Here is a 7437-nt window from a genome sequence, read left to right as displayed (position 1 = left end):
CCCCCCCCCCCCGCCGAACCAGGGCCTGCCTCCCGAACCAGCGCCTGCCTCCCGCGCCCGCCTCCCGCGCCCGCCTCCCTTCTCCCGTCGGCCCAGGCCATCCGCTCCCGCCGCGCCCACTGCCCAACTGGTGGCCCCGGCCGTGGCCGCCGCCCCCGCGGCGGTTCCCGGAGCTCGTCCCGGATGTGCGCCCGGGCAGCTGGGGCTCAGTGGCCACAGCTGCCACGGGGGAGCGAGGGCGGGAGGGTGTGTGTGCGCGCTGTGAGCAGGGGGTCCCGGCAGGGCTGCAGCGGAGGCACATTGGAAGAATGACTCTGGAGTCCATCAAGGCGTGCTGCCTGAGCGAGGAGGCCAAGGAAGAACAACGGATCAACGACCAGATCGAGCAGCAGCTCCGCAGGGACAAGCGGGTCGCCCGCTGGGAGCTCAAGCTGCTGCTGCTCAGGAGAGAGTGGCAAGAGCACATTTATCAAGCAGATGAGAATCATCCATGCGTCAGGATACTCTAATGAAGATAAAAGGGGCTTCACCAAGCTGGTTTGTCAGAACATCTTCATGGCCATGCAGGCCATGATCAGAGCCATGGACACACTCAAGATCCAGTACAAGTATGAGCACGGTAAGGCTCATCCACAATTAGTTCGAGAAGCTGATGTGGAGAACGTGTCTGCTTTTGAGAATCCATATGTAGATGCAATAAAGCGTTTATGGAATGATCCTGGAATCCAGGAATGCTATGATAGACGAGAATATCAATTATCTGACTCTACCAAATACTATCTCAATGACTTGGACGCGTAGCTGACCCTGCCTACCTGCCCACGCAAGAAGATGTGCTTAGAGTTCGAGTCTCCACCTCAGGGATCATCGAACAACCCTTTGATTTACAAAGTGTCATTTTCAGAATGGTCGATGTAGGGGACTCAAAGTCAGAGAGAAGATAATGGATATACTGCTTTGAAAATGTCACCTCTATCATGTTTCTAGTAGTGCTTAGTGAATATGATCAAGTTCTCGTGGAGTCAGACAATGAGAACCGAATGGAGGAAAGCAAGGCTCTCTTTAGAACAATTATCACATGTCCCTGGTTCCAGAACTCCTCGTTTATTCTGTTCTTAAACATGAAAGATCTTCTAGAGGAGAAAATCATGTATTCCCATCTAGTCGACTACTTCCCAGAATATGATGGACCCCAGAGAGATGCCCAGGCAGCCCTGGAATTCCTTCTGAAAATGTTCGTGGACCTGAACCCAGACAGTGACAAAATTATCTACTCCCACTTCACATGCGCCACAGACACCAAGAATATCCACTTTGTCTTTGCTGCCGTCAAGGACACTATCCTCCAGTTGAACCTGCAGTAGTACAATCTGGTCTAATTGTGCCTCCTAGACACACGCCCTTCCCTTCCCTGGTGGGCTATTGAAGATATACAAGGACTGTATTTCTGTGGAAAACAATTTGCATAATACTAATTTATTGCTTTCCTGGACTCTGTGTGAACATGTCCACAGAGTTTATGGTAAATATTATGATTTTATTTAAACTATTCAGAGGAAATACAGAGGATGCTGAAGTACAGTCCCAGCACATTTCCTCTCTATCTTTTTTTTAGGCAAAACCTTGTGACTCAATGTATTTTAAATTCTCAGTCATGCACTCACAGTGATAAGGCTTTTTTTCTCTGTCTCTCTCTTTCTGACTTTTTCTTTTCTATGGAGCAAAACAAAGCTGATTTCCCTTTTTCCCCGTCCCCAATTCATACCTCCCTCCTGATTTTTTCCCCAGGTTACAATGGGCTTTATCCTAGATCCATTCTTGGTCAAGTTTTTCTCTCCACTGATACAGTCAGGACACATCATTCGATTTAAGCTATCATCAGCTTAAGTTTGTAGTTTTTGCTGAAGGATTATATATATTAATACTATGGTTTTAAATGTGTTGCTCTGGAAACACACATAGTTTCTTTTTTAATAGAGTATACTGTCTTGTCTCACTTTGGACTGGGACACTGGATGCCTGTCTAACCGTTAAGTGTCATTTCTTTTAGATATTTACCTTCAGCTTGATTGCTCAGAGAAGTGTGCAGAAGGCAGGATCAAAGATACACAGGAGTCCTTTCTTCTGAAATGCCACATGCCATTGTCTTTCCTCCCTTCTTTGCTTCTTTTTCTTTTTTTCACCCTCTCTTTCAATTGTAGATGCCAAAAAAGATGCCAACAGACACTACATTACCCTAATGGCTGCCACCCAGAAACTTTTTATAGGTTGTTCTTAATATTTTTGTTGTTGTTCAAGCTTTTCCTTTCTTTTTTTTCCTTTGTGTTTGTGCCACAATTTTAAAATGACTTTTATTATGGGTGTGTGCTGCCAAAGCTGGCTTTTTGTCAAATGAATAAGAACTTAAAAAATAAAAGCTGGTATCTTAAAATCTAAGAGAGTAAGACTGTGGAGCCTAAAATGGCTGGCTGAGAATGAACCAGAAATGCCAATCGCCAAACAGTTGGTAACTGTAAATTTGATTCTCATGGTCCATTCTTTTCTTTGTCCTTAAGATGAGATGGTTAGTGTCCCTGTCCCATGTTCAGTGTCCAGACCGGCAATGTAAAAAGTATCCTGTGTGGTTTAACAGGAAATCTGTTTGTGTCTCTTTATTTGAAACCAGTTTAAATTCAATTAAGTCTGCCAGGAACATTGGTTGATAGTATTATTCTGACACCTTTAATTTCCAAAATTTGAAGTCCCTGCTAGTTTACCACCTTCAAGATCTTCTTGAACTGGTAACTGATTAGGTTGAACTTACGGAAGATTTGTGGACTTAACTCAAAAGTAACTTCTCAGTGTTCTATAGAACATGTATTTGTGTAACTGAACTTACTAGGAGAAATGTTTGGAATTCTATATGTGCAATTTTTCAACAAATGCAAAGAAATACAGCACATGTATTGACGAGCTTCTGTCAAGCAGCTTGAGTTGAAATTTGATTTAAGAAAACAAATCATGGTTGTTTAAAGCTGCTGGGACATTAGATGTAGGCCATGATAACTGGTCTCATTTTAACTATAGTGGTATTTGGCACTAGTCTAAACTTCCATATAAATCACTTTTTTGGAACAATAAAGGGGGAGGGAGAATATTAATGGCCTGTTAGATGAGTACCAAAGCCACCAAACAGTAATGAGATGTTCTCATTCTTGATTCTCCCAGCCTCAAACAACACAGGTTACTTTTTTTTTTCCCTTGCTCAGAAAACACCTGTAATTTAACAAGCAGACTGCCTGTAGGTATAGTGCATTACAAATGTTCTAATCATTGTACATACATCTCTCTTGGTATTGCAGCATCCATACTAGCTTTGTAATCATTAATTTTTTGACAGATTGAATGTGCTGTATTGATATGTATCTGTAATTATATTGTATGTCTATAGCTAATTCACATTTTGAATAATGTTATTTTATTTACTTTTTTAAGAGAGGAGAATGTGAATTTGTCAGTTTATTTCTGACTAGGGAAAATCATTTGCACGTTCCTGAGTAGAGGTACACTGATTATAAGACCCAAAGGTAATTTCATAGCAAAATACATAAAATCAGTCAGAGCTTTTATACAAACATAGAAACCAACTTTGTAGAACTTTCGCCGTTTGATCTAGAAATGGAATATGAGCTTTTATACAATTCATATTCTTATTTGGCAAATGCACAGTTTAGTATTACCTCTCTGATGGCCTTTACTAGAAAGGCAGTTGTGATCCACTAAGGACGTGTTTCAACAGCTAGAGACCACTGCTTGCCTGAAAAGGAGTTCTTAAATTTGGTGCAGGAAAAAAAAAGTAAACAACAACATCTGAAGGCCTACAGTATGTAGAGAGAAAACCTCATCACAAGATCGTGAGTGTCACAGTTTTAGGGAATCAAGATATTCTATTTAATAGAGCTATAGTAGATATAGTCAATTAAACCTGATCTCAAAGTTTGAAGAAGCTGAGTAAAACAGGGAAAGATTGTTATATTTGTCTTTATGAAACTGGGATGGAATTTGCTATGTAGAATTGAGGTTTGTGGCTTCACTGTTCCTGTAGGGTGCATGACAAGATCCCTTCTCTTGAGAAAGGAAAAAATTGATCACCCTAGCAGCAGTGATGCATAGAAACCTAATTTTAGCCACACTAGTCAATCGAAACTAAAGGATTTTCTTTTTTGTTTCTTTGGGGTTTTATTGAAGGGGCTAGGGGCGGAATGGGATTCTTTTCAGTTTTGTATAAAAACAAAGTTTACTCACACTTTAGATTATATTGTGATTGCAAGCGTTATAAGCGTGTACCACTGGCCTCCTATTGTTGATGCTTAGGTAATGGAGGCCTGTGGTGAGTTTTATGGTGACTTGGGCATGTCTTATTCAAAAACAAAAGCATAAAACACAGAAACCTTTCTTCAGCACACCAAGGCAAGCAGCCGTTTCATGACTCACTTAACACATTGCAGTCTACTATTTTACAGATGATTTCTCCCTTTTTGCATGACATGGCAGTTCCAAACCCCAGAGAATTCCTTATTTGTAATTGGAAGTTTCTACTATGCCTTATAGAGCTTAAATTCAGAAGTGTGTGCTTCATATCTGAAACAAAGGGAAATAACACACCCATTCAAAAGTAAATAAATCTCCTAGAAGTTTTGTTTTAACATTTCCGTATAAAGAGCTCTGTTGAATGTCATGAACAGACTGGAAAAAAAAAATCTTAGGAACCTGCATATGTTGTTTACTAACAGATGACAACTACAAAAGGAATTTGAAGAACATGTGAAACTTGTATTTTTTTTTTTTTTTTGGTAGATTAACTAGCAGGCCTATTTTTAAAAGGTAATTCAGCTAAAGGGCAATTTACTTTTTTGTACTTCACACTATCTTGATTGTCAAAGTGTACGAACTGTAATTTTAAAATTTATACTGCCACATGATTGTAAATTTTAGTTGTCTTAAGTTAGGAATTGGTGAAAAGCTATGCTGGATTTGGGTCAAAATGACTTATTTGCAAAAAAAATAAATAAATAATGGGAAGAAAGGGCTGTATAATGAAATACTGCAGACTCACATATTGGTTGGAAATTTCCCTCAAATCACCCACCGATTACCCTTGATTTCCCTTTGTTTTAAGTTTCTCAAAATGAATGAAATGAAATATAGCAGAATGTTAACCCACATAAAAATAAAGTGTACCCAAATACTGTAATGTATATTGCTGCTCTTCTTCAAATTAAATAAGGGTTTAAAACCACTTAATTGGTAATCAACATCTCAATTGATACAAATAAGGTGTGCTTGGTATACATTAATATTTTCTTCCAAAGATACGTCTTTGGTCAGAAACACAAAAAAATAAAACTAGTAACATAGTATGTTTATCTATCTCTACATATTTCCAGCATATGTAGCGCTAATAGATCTGTCCTGGTAACTGTGTCTTTGGGATTTCATTTTCATGCCATCAAATTAGGAGAAGAAATGACTTAGTTGTATATGATTAGCTAGAGATTTTTGGAGCCAGACACCTGCTGTTTATTAGATAACTTAGTACAGAGTCTAAACTTGTCATTTGTTTTTCTCACAGAATAGCCATTTCCTGCTGTCTTCCAAACGATCACTGCCCTTTCAATAACACTCTCACCTCTAGAATCATACGTTCAAAGTGTGAATACACACTTAGCACATAGTAGGTGCTCAAATATTAATTTCCTCCTTGCCTTCCTTATCTACCCTGTGTTCTCCATTTCCCCATATGATTCCAGCCCAATAGCAAATGACATTTACATGTTATGAAAACATCTATTGGATAAAATCAGATCTTGGATAAAGAAATTCTGACTTTTATATAAGCTTTGGTAAGCAGAAAAAACAGGAAGGTATTGGTCAGTAGAACATTTTTAAGTTCAGGAAAGAACGCTGGAATAATACTATGTAACTTTGTCCAGGTTAATTTGACTGAAACACATTTTTGGTGGATTTCTTTTCCTCAAAGAACTCTCTAAATTCAACTCCTTGCTGGATTCCTCACCCATCATCCTGTTGGAAACCCTTACTAGACCTATGTATTTAGGGAGTTTTGTCAGAAAAAATTTTTAACATGCAGTATTTAAAAGAATATTTACTGTTCCTAAAATGTCATTCAAATGCATGTTAGTGTCTATTGTTTGGGGATGGGAACTAGTTTTGTGAAAAACACCTAATGTTGTATAATAATGCCCCAATGATCTTGCTGGTTAAAAATACAGTATTTTTGGCCATAATTTTCTACTATAGTATTATTCATTGTTGAGTTTTGCTTCTGTTGAAGTTGCCCAAGCCCCTCTCAGAATGTTTTGGATTAGCAGGAGTATTGAAATACATCTTGTTGGGAACAGTCCCCCCAAAATCTGGCCATAAACTAGCCCCAAAACTGGCCATAAACAAAATCTCTGCAGCACTGTGACATGTTCATGATGGCCATGACACCCACACTGGAAGACTGTGGGTTTACCAGAATGAAGGCAAGGAACACCTAGCCTACCCAGGGCAGAAAACTGCTTAAAGGTGTTCTTAAACCACAAACAATAGCATGAGTGATCTGTGCCTTAAGGACATGCTCCTGCTGCAGATAACTAGCCAATCCATCCCTTTATTTTGGCCCATACCTTTATTTCCCATAAGGAATACTTTTAGTTAATCTATAACCTATAGAAGCAATGCTTATCACTGGCTTGCTGTTAATAAATACGTGGGTAAATCTCTGTTTGAGGCTCTCAGCTCTGAAGACTGTGAGACCCCTGATTTCCCACTTCACACTCTATATTTCTGTATGTGTATCTTTAATTCCCCTAGCACCGCTGGGTTAGGGTCTCCCCAACAGAGCTGGTCTCTACACATCTTTCCTTCAAAACAAAAACAAAACAAACAAACAAAAAAAATCAAAAACTAAATTGGAACCTGGATCACAGATGAGAGTTCCCTGCTAGCTTGGAGTTAGGTGTATCTTCAGCTGTAGATGGGCAACCTTATGCCAATGTGGATGAAGTTTCCAGGGACTCAGTGTCTGCTCCTCATGGACTTACTTAGCTGACATTAACTGGAGAGCATTTATGACACTCCAAAGGGACCTCAGCCAAAGGTAGATGCAGAGAGCAGGGCAGGACTTTGAACCTGCATAGACCATGAGGTACATTCTCCTTTTATTCACGTGTCTACTTCTACAAGCTCAGTAACAGTCTAAAGCACAACTAAGGTGAATCTTGAGGTCAGAGAAATAAGAGAGCATTTAATGAATTAACTTTGAGAGAAGTGAGTCCAGGGACCAGCTTTATGTCTATACAAGATGATAGACAAGAACGTATCTATAGGATAGTCTTTGCCTCAAACCAGCCCAAGTGAGAGATTTAACTGAAATTGTCAGAAGAAAGACTA

The 7437-nt window shown here is 39.5% G+C and overlaps 1 pseudogene; it reads left to right on the top strand.

Annotated features, from left to right (window-relative positions):
- The first annotated feature begins 185 nt into the window (after positions 1 to 185).
- LOC108544970 (guanine nucleotide-binding protein G(q) subunit alpha pseudogene) lies at positions 186 to 1379 on the top strand (annotated as a pseudogene).
- The last annotated feature ends 6058 nt before the right edge of the window (positions 1380 to 7437 follow it).

Source organism: Rhinopithecus bieti, unplaced genomic scaffold (genome assembly GCF_001698545.2).
Source record: "Rhinopithecus bieti isolate Rb0 unplaced genomic scaffold, ASM169854v2 scaffold_28523, whole genome shotgun sequence".
NCBI classification, from domain to species: domain Eukaryota; kingdom Metazoa; phylum Chordata; class Mammalia; order Primates; family Cercopithecidae; genus Rhinopithecus; species Rhinopithecus bieti.
Note: the sequence above shows the minus strand (reverse complement) of the source record. Positions and strands in the feature narration are given on the sequence as shown.